Raw genomic sequence first — 17,722 nt, forward strand, 5'->3', positions numbered from 1 at the left:
TAATTTTTGTTCCCACATAATCAATCCAATCACCCGATGAATGAGCAGCATTTTGCTCATTCGTTGGGCGATTGCTGACATGTTTACACCTATTATTATTATTCATTTTTAAAGCACCATTGATTCCATGGTTCTGTACATGAGAAGGGGTTACATGCAAGATACAAATATAAAATATGGTGAACAAATTAAAAAATGACAGACTAGTACAAAAAGGAGAGGCAACTCTGGTGGTGGTGAGGTGGCAGCAGGGTCATTGCAGGCTGTAAGCTTTCTTGGGTGGGTTTTCATTTCAAGTTCTGTGTGAAGGTTCCGACTGTGGCAGATAATCGGATGTGTTGAGGGACAGAATTCCTGAGGACACTCAGGAGAAGTCTTGGAGGTGATTGGGTGAGGAACGTATGAGTGTGGAGAAGAGGGGGAGGTCTTGGGAGGTTGGGTGTTGGAAAATATCAGGGGATTGGTTTGGAGATAATCAAAGTAGACAGAATATGGCCAGCTTTGAAGGTCAGCATTAGCAGCTTGAACTAGGTACATTAGGGAATTAGGAGCCAATGAAAGGATTCGCAGAATGGAGAAACAGAGAAGTAGTGTGGAAAGAGGTGGATTAGTCGGGCAGCAGAGATAAGGATAGACTGGAGAGATGTGAAAGTGGAAGCAGGAAGGCCACAGTAGAGGATATTGCAGTAGTCTAGGCGGGAGATGATGAGGGCATGCACTAACATTTTAGTAGATTTAGGACGGAGGAAAGGACGGATTCCGGAAATATTTTTGAGTTGGAGGCGGCAGAAGGTGGCAAGAGCTTAGATGTGCAGTTTGAAGGACAGGGTAGAGTCAAGGGTTACTCCGAGGCAGCAGACTTCCGGTACTGCAGAAAGCATGGTGTCATTAATTGTGATAGATCGAGTGGAGGGGTTGGGTGAGATGGAAGAAAGCTGATGAGTTCTAGGAAACGAGAGAAACCTAAGAACTCCCATCTGCATTGCCAGTGTTTATGAATGTGGATGCTACATACACACCGTATGTAACACACACATTGTATGTTGCAAACACATACATAGCACACACATATGTATGCACACACGCATGTATACATAGAGCACATACACATATACGTATATGTATGTATACATAGAGCACATACACACATGTATACAGAGCATATACATACAAGTATATGTTTTCACATATACAGTAGTCATGGCCGAAAGTGTTGGCACCCTTGAAATTGTTCCTGAAAAGTACTTTTTTTTTTCCCCAGAAAATTATTGCAATTACACGTTTTGTTATACACATGTATATTTCCTTTGTGTGTATTGGAACAACACAAAAAAAACTGAGAAAAAAAGGCAAATTGGACATAATTTCACACAAAATCACCAAAATGGGCCGAACAAAATTGTTGGCAGCCTCAACTTAATATTTGGTTGCACACCCTTTGGAATAAATAACTGAAATCAGTCGCTTCCTATAACCATCAACAAGCTTCTTACACCTCTCTGGAATTTTGGACCACTCTTCTATTGCAAACTCCTCCAGGTCTCTCATATTTGAAGCGTGCCTTCTCCCAACTGCAATTTTATGATCTCTGTTCAATGGGATTTATATGCAGACTCATTGCTGTCCACTTCATAACTCTCCAGCGCTTTGCTTCCATCCATTTCTGGGGGCTTCTTGAAGTATGTTTAGGGTCATTGTCCTGCTGGAAGACCCATGAGTGGGCACTTCATTGTCCTTTGGTAATCTTCAGATTTCATGATGCCTTGCACACTGTCAGGCACCAAGTGCCAGAGGCAGCAACACAATTAAACTATAGAGTGTGAACACCCCTTTAGGGATGAAAATTCTTAAACCAAATTACCCAAAGGGTAAATAAACACTGATTTAAAGGATGTAGTAAAACATGACTTTTATTATATTTATTTAAAAGTGGTAGAAATAAAATTACTATAGTGAGTCTGCTATTGCTATTTTTGCGCAGAGTCTGTGACCCTACACACTCACCTGATCAACCTCAATATATTACTAAGGCTATACTGTCTGTCTACATATAATCAAGCTATGCTATCCTGTCCATATCATGGCTGCAGTCCATGGGTTGATACAGTGTGATCAGAATATCAATGGTATTTAGCTTTCACTAAAGCTGACTAAAATTCACATAGCCAATTCACAGTCACATGGCTATGTGGATTTTTTTTTTTTTTAGGAAGTAGACGGCATATTCTTCAACAGTATGTACTTAATCCTTTGTTTTGTATTTTGTGGTTTGTTTTACTCTGGGATCTCTTTCTACACTGCTCAAAAAAATAAAGGGATCACTTAAACAACAGAATATAACTCCAAGTAAATCAAACTTCTGTGAAATCAAACTGTCCACTTAGGAAGCAACACTGATTGACAATCAATTTCACATGCTGTTGTGCAAATGGAATAGACAATAGATGGAAATTATTGGCAATTATCAAGACACCCTCAATAAAGGAGTGGTTCTGCAGGTGGGGACCACAGACCACATTTCAGTACCAATGCTTTCTGTCTGATGTTTTGGTCACTTTTGAATGTTGGTTGTGCTTTCACACTCGTGGTAGCATGAGATGGACTCTGCAACCTACAGAAGTTGTTCAGGTAGTGCAGCTCATCCAGGATGGCACATCAATGTGCTCACCAGAGGTAGCCTGACTGCCATTAGGTACCGAGATGAGATCCTCAGACCCCTTGTGAGACCATATGCTGGTGCGGTTGGCCCTGGGTTCCTCCTAATGCAGGACAATGCCAGACCTCATGTGGCAGGAGTGTGTCTGCAGTTCCTGGCAGATGAAGGCATTGAAGCTATGGACTGGCCCGCCCGTTCCCCGGACCTGAATCCAATTGAGCACATCTGGGATATCATGTCTCGCTCCATCCACCAACGTCACGTTGCACCACAGACTGTCCAGGAGTTGGCGGATGCTTTAGTCCAGGTCTGGGAGGAGATCCCACAGGAGACCATCCGCAACCTCATCAGGAGCATGCCCAGGCGTTGTAGGGAGGTCCTACAGGCACGTGGAGGCCACACACAATACTGAGCCTCATTTTGACTTGTTTTAAGGACATTACATCAAAGTTGGATCAGCCTGTAGTGTGTTTTTCCACTTTAATTTTAGGGGTGACTCCAAATCCATTCCTCCATTGGTTAATAAATTTGATTTCCATTGATGATTTTTGTGTGATTTTGTTGTCAGCACATTCAACTTTGTACAGAACAAAGTATTCAATGAGAATATTTAATTCATTCAGATCTAGGATGTGTTATTTCAGTGTTCCCTTTATTTTTTTGAGCAGTGTATTTCAGCACACTTTCTTTTCTGTAGGTAATTTGCACTCTGCTCTGCCCTCTGGTTATTTAGGAGGAACGTTAAGCGCCCGATGGCCTTTCAGGCAGCATAGGTCCGAGTTGCCATTGTCTAGTCTGTGGTTAGGGCTATCTCAGCTCACACAGGAACAATTGGGACTGCGGGGTCAGGATCTCTAGTCTGTACAGAAACCAGCAGGGTCAGTTGCAGTTTTTTTAGTGTGTTACTTATTTTCCTGAATGAGTTGCTATACTATCTTAACAATTACACAAAGGAAATAAACATATGTATAACAAAACATGTGTAATAGCAGTAATTTTCTGGGAGAAATACTTAATTTTCTGGAACAATTTCAAGCCATGACTGTATAACACAGTAAGGTGCCAGGTTGTTAATTCATAAAGTCTCCATATTTAACTGCCAATAAACAAAATGTATACTTGAGGAAATGATATTGAATGGGCCTCATTTCCAATATTCACCTTTTTATACTGACTTCTACCTCCATCTCACGACTTCCTGATGAAGCATTTGCAAAATCCGCGTTGGGAGTGTGAGGTTGAGGACCTACAGTGTTCATGGATGTATTGGATTGGTATAGCCTTTTATTAGTCACTTGTATTCATCTGTCACTTTGTGTTTGATATGACCAGTGTGGTATAATCCATAACATCAATACTGGCTGATTTTTATTCAATCTAATTTCCTCAATTATACAGTACATTTTGTTTATTGGCACATTTCACTATGGGGATTTTATGATTTACAAACCTTATTACTTATTTATGCACTGCCACCTTAATGTTTTATATATTTAATATTGGTCTTTGTAGTTATCATGTATCTCAATAATGTTCATATTATGTATTCTATGCACTATATTGATATTCTAGTTGATACATTTTGGCCCATATCATATATTTCCAGTGTTTAATTTAATTTTGGTGACATTTTTTATTACCATCTATGCATATTGCTGCTATCCATTCGTTGTGCTCCTCCACCTACATTATTTTGTCACTTTTTTTTAAGAATCTTGTCCACTTCATATTGTCATGGCTTGGTTTGGGGATTTGATCCGGTGACCTGTTGCATCATGGTTGGTTCTTCTGTCTGTTGAGCTATTGCTCTTTTCCTAGCCTGTCCAAATGCTGATTGTTTCTATTGTCTTTATTTTCCCTTCTTGGGTTTGTTCTTTTACAGGTGTTTTCCATTTTCCTATTTTGGTTTGCCCTATCACGTTCTGGGTGGAGCTTTAAATATTATCCCTTCACTGTACTTCCTTGCTGGCTATACTTCAAGGAGGATTTGTGCTAAGGTGTTCCAGCCTTTTAGCAAAGGGATTTACACCGCTAGACTTACAGCGCTTATATTCTTACTGTGTGTCTGTTTGTCTACCCTCCCAGCACCTTTTCCTTTTACTACTTTTAGCTTTCTTTGAGGTTTTTCCAGTTTCATTTATTTTTTGGTTCTCTTTGCTATTCCCTCTCTTCCTTTTTATGAACATGCTTTAAGTTTCTCACCCTGGGTCTTTGTGTCCACCTACACACCTTCCTCTCCCTTTGTTGGCAGTGTGTTGCGGCCTCCCCTCTGGTTCCTCAAGAGGCACCCCCTGATGGCCTTTTAGGGAGTGAGGTCCGAGGTGGTGTTTCTTAGTTGGGCAGCTAGGGATTGAACTAGTTTATACAGGGTCCAGTTGGGTATAGGTACAGATTCTCTCTATAGTTAGTCTTCCTTACTTGCTTTACCCATGTGTGTGGTACGTGCATAACACAGATCTAATAAAGAGAATATCTTTTATGAATTTGTCACTTTTGGTCATGTGCTGGATCTATGTAGCTGTTTCTCATAATATATCTTCCTGGTGACCAATGTTACTAGTCCCTTCTATCTCTGTATCACTCTCTTCTTAGAGGTATTAAAATGATGAGATGCTAACAATTATCATCTACACCAGAGACACGCAGCCTTTTTTGGGTCCGAGGGCCATATTCTCAGATTGAAATCAACCTTATGGACCGTAATAAAACATCACAATATAATATCTAATAGGTGCTTATTGCATTTTCAGACTCCTACCTACCAGGGGGATAGAGGTCCTCTTCTCTCCGATTCACAATACAGAAAAGAATGGACCATGGATTCAGCTTTCTCCATAGTAGTTATGTGAGACGCTGTCAAGTCAAGTGTTTCCCTTCTCCTATAAATTACTATAATTAGGCAGCACTTGTGTACGACCACCTCTTTACTTCCACTCTTTACTGAGGTGATGACATTGTCACCGACATGACCACACAGTGCACCATTACTAGTTACCTTGACCACACAGTGCACCATTACTAGTTACCTATCCTTATAGTGCTACCTGACACTCCTCTACCCCCTAACATGGGAAATACCAGATTGTTGGTGGCTGCACAAAAAAAGAACAGAGGGCCGCATTGGTTGTCCACCCCTAATCTTTGTGTTGCTGAAAATATCTGCACAGATACTAGAGATCATTGTGGATTTCTTGCTTTTCAATGGAAAAGGTATATACTGAGGAAGATTTGCAACAAAATCCAAAAGTGTGAACATACCCAAGATATTAAAAAAATTAACCAAAAAACAAAAACCAATGCAGGTATTAAACACAAATAATAAAAAAAGAGATGCATAAAAAGCACAGGCAAGTGTGTGAAGGAGCCTTAAAGGGTTTGTCTCACTACAGATATTTATAATATATTTATAGGATATGACAAATACAGGTGCATCTCACAAAATTAGAATATCATCAAAAAATCAAAAAGTTAATTTATTTCAGTTCTTCAATACAAAAAGTGAAACTCATATTATATAGTCATTACAGAGTGATCTATTTCAAGTGTTTATTTCTGTTAATGTTGACGATTATGGCTTACAGCCAATGAAAACACAAAAGTCATTATCCCAGTAAATTAAAATATTTAACAAAAAACACCTGCAAAGGCTTCCTAAGCCATTAAAAATGTCCCTTAGTTGGTTTCAGTAGGCTCCACAATCACGGGGAAGACTGCTAACTTGACAGATGTCCAGAAGGCAGTCATTGACACACTCCACAAGGTTCCAGGGTTCCAATATTCATTTGGAAATCAAGGTCCCAGAGTCTGGATGAAGAGTGGAGCGGCCACAATCCAAGCTGCTTGAGGTCTAGTGTGAAGTTTCCACAATCAGTGATGGTTTGGGGAGCCATGTCATCTGCTGGTGTAGGTCCACTGTGTTTTATCAAGACCAAAGTCAGCACAGCCGTCTACCAGGAAATTTTAGAGCACTTCATGCTTCCCTCTGCTGACAAGCTTTTTGGAGATGGAAATTTCATTCTCCAGCAGGACTTGGCACCGGTCCACACTGCCAAAAGTACCAATACCTGGTTTAAAAACAAGAGTATCACTGTGCTTGATTGGCCAGCAAACTCACCTGACCTTAACCCCATAGAGAATCTATGGCGTATTGTCAAGAGGAAGATGAGAGACAACAGACCCAACAATGCAGACGAGCTGAAGGCTGCTATCAAAGCAACCTGGGCTTCCATAACACCTCAGCAGTGCCACAGGCTGATCGCCTCCATGCCACGCTGCATTGATGCAGTAATTGATGCAAAAGGAGCCCGACCAAGTATTGAGTGAATTTACAGAACATACATTTCAGACTTTAAAAACATTTTTCAAGCTGTTGCTATAAAGTATTCTAATTTACTGAGATAATGACTTTTGTGTTTTCATTGGCTGTAAGCCATAATCATCAACATTAACAGAAATAAACACTTGAAATAGATCACTCTGTTTGTAATGACTCTATATAATATAGGAGTTTCACTTTTTGTATTGAAGAACTGAAATAAATTAACTTTTTGATGATATTCTATTTTAGTGAGATGCACCTGTATCTGACAGCAGCAGGTCCCAAAGGTGGGACCTGTTGCTATCTCCTGAAGAGGGGTCCACCGGTGTCCCACAACCAGTGAGTGGAGGTCGTGGCACATACGCCAGCTCTCAGTTTATTGCTATTGAGTTCAAAATACAGCTGAGAATATTTATTAGGTTGTATTCACAACTCCTACAATAAAAAATGGAGAGAGGAAGCGCATATGCCACTTACTATTAAACACTATGTTATAATATAAATTAAACATTTTCAGCATATTCGATTTTTTTCGTTAAAAACAAATCCTTCAAAAGGGAACCTGTCACATTGTACATGCAGGATTGTATAGAGAAGAAGCTGAGCGGAATGATATATACAATTGTTTGAAAAGATTCAGTATAACTTGTCATTTATTAATTGAAATCCCTAGTGGTTGCATACGAGTCCAGTGGACTGTCAATCACTGAATGGGACCGCCCACTGGACTCATATGCAAATAGATCCCTTCTGTAACGTGTTTGTATATTTGCGCACACAAACTCATAATAATGTTGCCCTCTGTCAGAAACATAGCAGTAAAATACATTGTGACTGATCTGTGATTAATTTCAAACATTTTTTCTCCAAATATGAAACATACAGATTTCTACTTTTACTATCAGATTGTGCAGTGGACTTTGAATAGGTCTGGTACTAGATTACATCAGTCTATATACAGCAACATTGGCGATTTATTTGCTTCCTTTATTTTGTAGCCAAAAATCTAACAAAGTGTAAATATTACCTTTAAAAACTAGATACATATTGTATGTAAACCCATGTTTTATAGCCATCATCCCACTACCCACTGTATTTATAATCTACATTTACAATCCTTGTTGTTCAGGTAAAGGCTTGAGCGGTGGTGGATTGTATCGCCTGCGAGGGTGAGGACGGGTAGGGCTTGATGGCTCAGTCTCACATGGGCTCACTACCAGAGAAGGTGAAGGCATAAAATGAGCATAACTGGACCACCTTGAGCCAACCTTTGCATTTTCCAGATTGGGAAAGAAATGCCTGAAAAAAATGAAAGAATAAAGCACCACTAAAATAAGAAAACAGGATTCAGAGAACATAGATATACATGAAGGTATGATATTAAGGAGGATCAGTCATGAGATTTCACAATTCAAAATGAATATGTTACTGTAAAAGTCAGAAGGCCGGTAAAACCTAGGATTTACCGGTCAATCTGGACATTTACCGAGGCCGTCGGTAAAAGCTCAAAATGAAAAGTAAAATTGGACTTTTACCGGTGACGTCTTGGTAAATCTTAACATTTCTCAACAGCGTTGGTAAAAGTCAGATGTATTCCATATAAACGAACGATTTTGGACTTTTACCTGGGCGAATTGGTAAATCTTTACATTTACCAGCATGTGTTGGTAAAAGTAACTTTGAGTCACAGAATTCTGAATTTTACCAGCAGATGATGGTGGTAAAAGTTAACTAAACGCAGTTTCCGACTCTGATGAAGGCCTTAATCGTTAGAAATATTTTTATTCTTCAAAATGCAAATGCAAATGAACAAATACAAATAGGAAAATGCAAATAGAAAACATTTATGTAGGAAAATACTTCTCAAAAATGTCAAATTAACGCAAATACAAGAATAACGCAACTTCAAAACTATGTAATTCTGTAATTGTGACTAGTGTTGAGCGATACCTTCCGATATCGGGAAATATCGGATCGGATTGGATCGGACCGATACCGAAAAAGTATCGGATATCGCCGATTCCGATACCGGAAACCAATGCAAGTCAATGGGACATAAATATCGGAATTAAAATAAACCCTTTCTTTCCTTGTAGGTTATTTCTACATGAAGGAAAACAACTAAGAATAATGTAGAATGTATTGGGGGAGGTGGGGGAGACAATAAAGGCATAGAGGTTTAGCCCAGTCAAATGGAATAGCAGGAATTACTATTTTTTTATTATGTTCTGAGTTACGGAAATATTAACTATGTTAAGTATTTTTATATTTTGTCAGATATTTATGTTTCACTACTTCCATGCTCTTCACCTTCTTTTTTACTTCTCCCACACTTTCTCCTTCATCATCCTCAGCATCTTTTTCATCCACTTCTTCTTCACCTTCTTCTTCTTCACCTTCTTCGTATTATTCTTTTTTTTACATTCTTCATATTCTACTTCTTCATCTTCTTCATATTCTTCTTCTTCATCATATTCTTATTTGTGACAGGCATTCCTGTAGTTGTTATCTATAAAAGGTTGGACATTACACCTTTCGTTCTGCCCATCACAAAAGATTTACAACAGGATTTGTCCGCGTTCAGTTTGGCCTGCAGCAGCAGGTCTTTTCCAGGGGCACCACGAGGAGGAACGGACTCACCCCCATACACTGCTTAGTCATCTTCTGCTTATAATTTAGATATTATCTTTTGCTCTGATTTTTAGTCTTATGCTTAATGTTCTTCCGCTTTTTGTTCTACAGCTTCTTGTATTTCTGCTTCTTGGTTTTCTGTCTCTTGTTCTTCTGTATCTTGGTGCTTGTCTTCTCTTCTTTGTCTTCTTGGTCAACTTCTTCAGGGTCATCTTCTTGGTCTTCTTCGGGGTGGTCTTCAGGGTCGTCGTCTTCGGGGGTCCTCGTCTTCGGGGTCCTCGTCTTCTTCGGGTTGGTCTTCTGGGTCCTCATCTTCGGGGTCCTCGTCTTCTTCGGGTGGTCTTCAGGGTCCTCGTCTTCTTCGGGGTGGTCTTCAGGGTCCTCGTCTTCAGGGTCATTGTCTTCGGGGTCCTCGTCTTCTTAGGGTTGGTCTTCAGGGTCCTCGTCTTCAGGGTCCTCGTCAGGGAGATCCAGAGTGATTACCAAGAACCATTTCAAAAAGCTTGAACTTGGAAATGTAGCAGAAGGTACAAGAAAGCTGAGGAACTACCGAGGACCAGCTGACGGTACTGGAACCCGGATGGGTAGCAGAAGGTACAAGAGCCAATGGAACTACCGAGGACCAGCTGATGTTACTGGAACTCGGTTACTAAGCAGGAGGTAGCTGTGCCAGAAAGCACTACCAAGGACCAGCAGACGTTGGTGGAACTTGGATACCGAGAAGGAGGCACCTAATCCAAAGGCACTGCCGAGAACCAGCTGACGGTACTGGAACCCGGATGGGTAACAGAAGGTACCCATGTAAAAAAAAGTTCAAGGCCGCGAGCCGGCCGCAGTTACCAAAACCCACAGTCCTACAGGGGGTGCTTGTCCTATTGGCACTATGGAACCAGCCTTCATTGCCAGATCCCGCAGCCCACATAGGAGTCACCTAAACTGCAGGCACCATAGAGTCGGCTAACCCGACCGCAACACGACAGGACAACGCATTGGAGGCAAAGTGACGTTGACACTACCCGGAAACAGCTGGCGTGCTGGAACCAGGCTGGGCAGGAGGGAGTACCCGTGCCAAAGACACTGCCGAGAACCAGCTGACGGTACTGGAACCCGGATGGGTAGCAGAAGATACAAGAGCAAATGGAACTACCGAGGACCAGCTGACGGTACTGGAACCCGGATGGGTAGCAGAAGGTACAAGAGCCAATGGAACTGCCGAGAACCAGCTGGCGGTGCTGGAGCCCAGGGTACATACTAAAAACAGAGGAGCCAGAGGTGTATTTGGAGGAGGTTTTAAATCCGTAGTACAGTGGATGTGGACAAAGCAGGAGAATTTGCCGGACACACAGCTGGGGATCAGCTGACGTTACTGAACCCCAATAACACTGGAGCAAGCGTTGACTGTGCAGACGGCACTTCTGAGCAGCAACTAGCGGTATTGGAGCCCAGGGTAAATACTAAAAACGGAGGAGCCAGAGGTGTAATTGGAGCAAGTTTTAAATAAGTAGCACAGTGAATATGGACAGAGCAGGAGAAATTGCCGTGAACACAGCAGGGGAACAGCTGACGTTACCGAACCCCAATAACACCGCAGCAAGTGTTGACTGTGCAGACGGCACTTCCGAGCGCCAACTGGCGGTGCTGGAGCCCAGGGATAAGAATGAAAACAGAGGAGCCAGAGGTGTAATTGGAGCAACTTTAAAATGTGTAGTACAGTGGATGTGGACAAAGCAGGAGAAATTGCCGTCCGTACAGCAGGGGAACAGCTGACGTTACCGAACCCCAATAACACGGCAGCAAGTGTTGACTGTGCAGACAGCACTTCCGAGCGCCAACTGGCGGTGCTGGAGCCCAGGGATAAGAATAAAAATAGAGAGGAGCCAGAGGTGTAATTGGAGCAAGTTTTAAATAAGTAGCACAGTGAATATGGACAGAGCAGGAGAAATTGCCGTGAACACAGCAGGGGAACAGCTGACGTTACCGAACCCCAATAACACCGCAGCAAGTGTTGACTGTGCAGACGGCACTTCCGAGCGCCAACTGGCGGTGTTGGAGCCCAGGGATAAGAATGAAAACAGAGGAGCCAGAGGTGTAATTGGAGCAACTTTAAAATGTGTAGTACAGTGGATGTGGACAAAGCAGGAGAAATTGCCGTCCGCACAGCAGGGGAACAGCTGATGTTACTGAACCCCAATAACACGGCAGCAAGTGTTGACTGTGCAGACGGCACTTCCGAGCGCCAACTGGCGGTGTTGGAGCTCAGGGATAATACTGAAAACAGAGGAGCCAGAGGTGTATTTGGAGGAGGTTTTAAATCAGTAGTACAGTGGATGTGGACAGAGCAGGAGAAATTGCCGTCCGCACAGCAGGGGAACAGCTGACGTTACTGAACCCCAATAACACGGCAGCAAGTGTTGACTGTGCAGACGGCACTTCCGAGCGCCAACTGGCGGTGTTGGAGCTCAGGGATAATACTGAAAACAGAGGAGCCAGAGGTGTAATTGGAGCAACTTTAAAATCTGTAGTAGTGAGAATGTGGACAGAGCAGGAGAAATTGCCATCCGCACAGCAGGGGAACAGCTGACGTTACTGAACCCCAATAACATGGTAGCAAGTGTTGACTGTGCAGACGGCACTTCCGAGCGCCAACTGGCGGTGTTGGAGCTCAGGGATAATACTGAAAACAGAGGAGCCAGAGGTGTATTTGGAGGAGGTTTTAAATCAGTAGTACAGTGGATGTGGACAGAGCAGGAGAAATTGCCGTCCGCACAGCAGGGGAACAGCTGACGTTACTGAACCCCAATAACATGGTAGCAAGTGTTGACTGTGCAGACGGCACTTCCGAGCACCAACTGGCGGTGTTGGAGCTCAGGGATAATACTGAAAACAGAGGAGCCAGAGGTGTATTTGGAGGAGGTTTTAAATCAGTAGTACAGTGGATGTGGACAGAGCAGGAGAAATTGCCGTCCGCACAGCAGGGGAACAGCTGACGTTACTGAACCCCAATAACACGGCAGCAAGTGTTGACTGTGCAGACGGCACTTCCGAGCGCCAACTGGCGGTGTTGGAGCTCAGGGATTACAGTTCAGGTGGTAGAAACATGAACAGAACAGGAGACCTGGATACTGTTGCCAACCAATTATTTATTCTGGAAGAGGACTGGCAAATTCATGAGAGATCCAGGCCTTGTTCATTTTGAGAAAAGTAAGCCGGTCAACGTTATCGGAGGATAGTCGCATGCGACGGTCTGTTAGTACACCACCTGCGGCACTAAAGACGCGTTCCGATAATACACTAGCAGCAGGGCAAGCTAGCACCTCCAGTGCATACTGACTAAGCTCTGGCCATTTATCCAGCTTACAGACCCAAAACTTGAAGGGAGAAGAGCCGTCTGGGAGTACACTAAGAGGGCAAGACATGTAGTCTGTCACCATCTGACGGAAACGTTGCCTCCTGCTGACTGGAGCCGTCTGTGATGGTGTAGACATTTGTGGCGGCGGGGACACAAAACTTTGCCACATTTCGGCCGTACTGGTCTTGCCTTGTGCTGAGGCGCTGCTTCTGCTCCCTCTTTGTGCAGAGCTTCCTCCACTGCCTCGACGCACTGAGCTGCTTTGTAAAGCACTAGCAGCACTGCTCTCGGTTGGAATGGAGAACATGATGGAATGCACCAGTGCGTCTTGGTACTCCCGCATTTTACGCTCCCGGTTCAACGGTGTTATGAGGCTTTGTAAGTTGTCCCGGTAGCGAGGATCTAGGAGGGTGGACACCCAATAATCAGCCGTGTTGAGAATGTGGGCGATGCGGCGGTCGTTTCTCAGGCACTGCAGCATGAAATCAACCATGTGCTGCAGACTGCCAACTGGCCAAGAAACGCTGTCCCCTGCTTGAGGCGTGATCTCTGCCTGCTCTGCATCACCCCACCCTCGCTCTAGATACTGACTACTAGAGCATTGTGTACCTCCCTCCTCTGGACAGATGTCTTCCTCATCCATTGACTCCTCCTCATCCTCCTCACAAAGTGTCCCCTGCCTAGGCCTTTGTGAGGAACCACGTTGCGCAGACTGTAGAGAAGCAGATGGCATTTGTGACTCCTCATCCTCCACCTCTTCCAAAACCTCGTCCCTTAGTGCTTGCAGTGTTTTTTCAAGCAGGCAGATAAGGGGGATAGTCATGCTGACTAGTGCATCATCTACACTCGCCATCCGCGTGGAATAATCGAAGGCACGCAAAACGTGGCAAATGTCCTTCATAGAGGCCCACTCAGTGGTGGTGAAGTGTGAACGGCGCGCACTGCGACTTGTTTGCGCCTGCTGCAGCTGGTACTCCATTACTGCTGCCTGCTGCTCACACAACCTCTCCAACATATGTAACGTTGAATTCCACCTGGTGGGTAGGTCACATATGATGCGATGTTCCGGAAGACATAATCGGCGCTGCAGAGCTGCAATGCGTGATCTTGCATTGCTGGAACGCCGCAAGTGAGCGCACTCTATGCGGACCTTGTGAAGCAGTGCATCAAGATCCGGATAGTCCCTCAAAAAACTCTGCACGACCAAGTTGAGCACATGTGCCAGACATGGGATGTGAGTGAGGTTGCCTAGGCCCAGAGCTGCCACCAGATTTCGTCCATTGTCACACACTACCATGCCTGGCTGGAGATTCGCTGGCACAAACCACACGTCACTCTGCTGCTTGATGGCATTCCAGAGCTCCTGCGCTGTGTGGCTTCGATTCCCCAAAGAAATTAATTTTAATACGGCCTGTTGACGTTTGGCCACGGCTGTGCTCATATCGGTCATCATAACAGGTAACCGTTCACGGGTCGATGTGGAGGTAGACCGTGACGGCTCCTGCAGCGCTGATTCAGAGGAACTGGAGTATGAGGAGGAGTCAATGTGTACAGACTGGATTCCTGCAATCCTTGGAGTTGGCAGAACACGTACAGCGCCACTCTCAAGATCTGTACCCGGCTCCACAACATTTACCCAATGGGCAGTGAGGGAAAGGTATCGTCCCTGTCCATGCTTACTGGTCCACGCATCAGTGGTCAGGTGGACCTTGCTACTGACGGCGTTTTGTAGCGCATGTTTAATTTTTCCCTCCACATGATGTTGCAGGGCAGGGACGGCTTGCCTGCTGAAATAAAAGCGGCTGGGCACGTTGTATTGTGGGACTGCCAATGCCATAAAGTTACGGAATGTGTCAGTCTCCACCAGCCTGAATGATAGCATTTCAAGGGCCAGTAGTTTAGCAATGCCAGCATTCAGAGCCTGTGCTCGGGGGTGGTTTGCCGAGTATGGGCGCCTTTTCTCCCATGCCTGTGCTAACGATGGCTGTAGACTGGCCTGGGAGTGTGAGGATGACTGGGAAAGTGGTGCTGTGGGTGGAATTACACTGTGTCTCTGTACAACAGTGCCAGAGATTCTTCCATGGCGATCCTGTGAGGAAGCCGAACCAGCTGTGTGTGAGCTGGAGGAAGAGGCTACAACACGAGCTGAAGAGGTGGTAGGTGGCGCTGTAGGTTGGCCTAGGTCTTCAGTGTGTTTGTGTAACTCCACCACGTGCTTGGTCCGCACATGTTTCCACATATTTGTGGTATTGAGGTTGCTGACACTTTTCCCTCTTTTCACCTTCTGATTACACAGCTTGCATTTGACAAAGCAAATGTCATCTGCAACTGTGTCAAAAAAGGACCAGGCACTGCAAGTCTTGGGAGCGCCCGCTTTGGATTTTGGAAGAGCCATGCTCCTAATGGGTGCCGAAGTGGAGGCTACAGGCAACCAAGTCTGCCCCCTCCCTCTCCCTCCTTTTTGGGCCGTTCGGGGAATCTCTTCCTCAGAGCTGCTCCCACCACCTTCCTGTCCCTCACGCCATGATGGGTCAAGGACCTCATCATCTACACCACCCTCTTCAAACAACTGCTTCTCCTGGGTAGTCTCGACAGCACAGTACGCACCAGAAAGTGGCACCTGAGTCTCATCATCAGATGCGTACTGAGGTGTGCTGCTGACCATAGGCACTGGCCCACCCGCCTCTTCAGATTCAGAGAGACAAAACGGTTGCGCATCACTGCATACTACCTCTTCTTCAAATTCTCGAATTCTGCTTGGCTGGCCCCCTCTTTCCAAGCCAAGAGATTCAGAGAACAGAAGTAGAGATGGCTCCTGTCCAGGGCTCTCTGACTGCCTGGGCAATTTGGCAGGTGGTGAAGAGACAGATGGGTGCTCTTCAGTGCTCAGGACCTGAGAGGATCTGGAACTAATTGAAGTCGATGCGTTAGCTGCCATCCATCCGACAACGGCTTCAATTTGGTCCTCGCGCAGCAGTGGGGTACGGCTAGCTCCTACAAAGCTGCGCATAAAGGACTGTTCCCTGGTAAAACTGGGGGATGCTGAGTCACTGGTGCCCGCAGCAGGCACAGAATCCCCACGTCCTCTCCCTGCAGGCACAGAATCCTCACGTCCTCTCCCTGCAGAAACTCCACGCCCACGACCACATGCCTTACTCCCTGCCTTCTTCATCTTGGTAGACTGATAAAGATAGGCAGAAAAGTACTAAGGGCTTAGTGTGCTTATTCCTGAACAGCTGCTAACAGGTATAAGAAACACTAATTTTATAAAGTGTGGACTAGACTTTAATATGAGCTAATGTGGCCTACACAACTGTAAAGTGGAGTGTTTGGTGAACTTTATTTAGGTTTTTTTTTGTCACAAAAAGACACTGGATGTGCCTAAAGATGTAATAACGATAGTATCACAAACTTTTTGTAGCTATTACAATGTAGGAAGGTAACCTACAATGCAATAGATGAGGCTGCAAAAAATAGGCTAATACTAATCTGGCTGGGGCTGCAGGGCCCAAGGCTGCAGAAAGGCTCCTCTATCTACTCCTATATAGTGTGTTTGGAATCAATTTAGCTGAATACGGATGGAACCACCACACTAATAGGAGATATCAGGAAAAATTATGAATTGGCAATAAAGGACAATGTATGAGGCAGTGACACACACTGAGTGCACTACAACCAGACGGGGTTGAAGCACACACTACAGGGTGAGCTGCACTCACACACCAGACCTTGCAGACAGCGGTGAACAGTACAGATGCAGAGCACTGTGCACTAGCGCTGCAAGACCAAAAAAATTTCTCTATCTACTCCTATATAGTGTGTTTGGAACCAATTTAGCTGAATACGGATGGAACCACCACACTAATAGGAGATATCAGGAAAAATTATGAATTGGCAAAAAAGGACAATGTATGAGGCAGTGACACACACTGAGTGCACTACAACCAGACGGGGTTGAAGCACACACTACAGGGTGAGCTGCACTCACACACCAGACCTTGCAGACAGCGGTGAACAGTACAGATGCAGAGCACTGTGCACTAGCGCTGCAAGACGGAAAAAAATTTCTCTATCTACTCCTATATAGTGTGTTTGGAACCAATTTAGCTGAATACAGATGGAACCACCACACTAATAGGAGATATCAGGAAAAATTATGAATTGGCAAAAAACGACAATGTATGAGGCAGTGACACACACTGAGTGCACTACAACCAGACGGGGTTGAAGCACACACTACAGGGTGAGCTGCACTCACACACCAGACCTTGCAGACAGCGGTGAACAGTACAGATGCAGAGCACTGTGCACTAGCGCTGCAAGACCAAAAAAATTTCTCTATCTACTCCTATATAGTGTGTTTGGAACCAATTTAGCTGAATACGGATGGAACCACCACACTAATAGGAGATATCAGGAAAAATTATGAATTGGCAAAAAAGGACAATGTATGAGGCAGTGACACACACTGAGTGCACTACAACCAGACGGGGTTGAAGCACACACTACAGGGTGAGCTGCACTCACACACCAGACCTTGCAGACAGCGGTGAACAGTACAGATGCAGAGCACTGTGCACTAGTGCTGCAAGACGGAAAAAAATGTCTCTATCTACTCCTATATAGTGTGTTTGGAACCAATTTAGCTGAATACAGATGGAACCACCACACTAATAGGAGATATCAGGAAAAATTATGAATTGGCAAAAAACGACAATGTATGAGGCAGTGACACACACTGAGTGCACTACAACCAGACTTGGCTGAA

Source organism: Phyllobates terribilis, unplaced genomic scaffold (genome assembly GCF_046119375.1).
Source record: "Phyllobates terribilis strain yellow unplaced genomic scaffold, ASM4611937v1 Scaffold_4__5_contigs__length_816908805, whole genome shotgun sequence".
In the NCBI taxonomy this organism is placed as follows: domain Eukaryota; kingdom Metazoa; phylum Chordata; class Amphibia; order Anura; family Dendrobatidae; genus Phyllobates; species Phyllobates terribilis.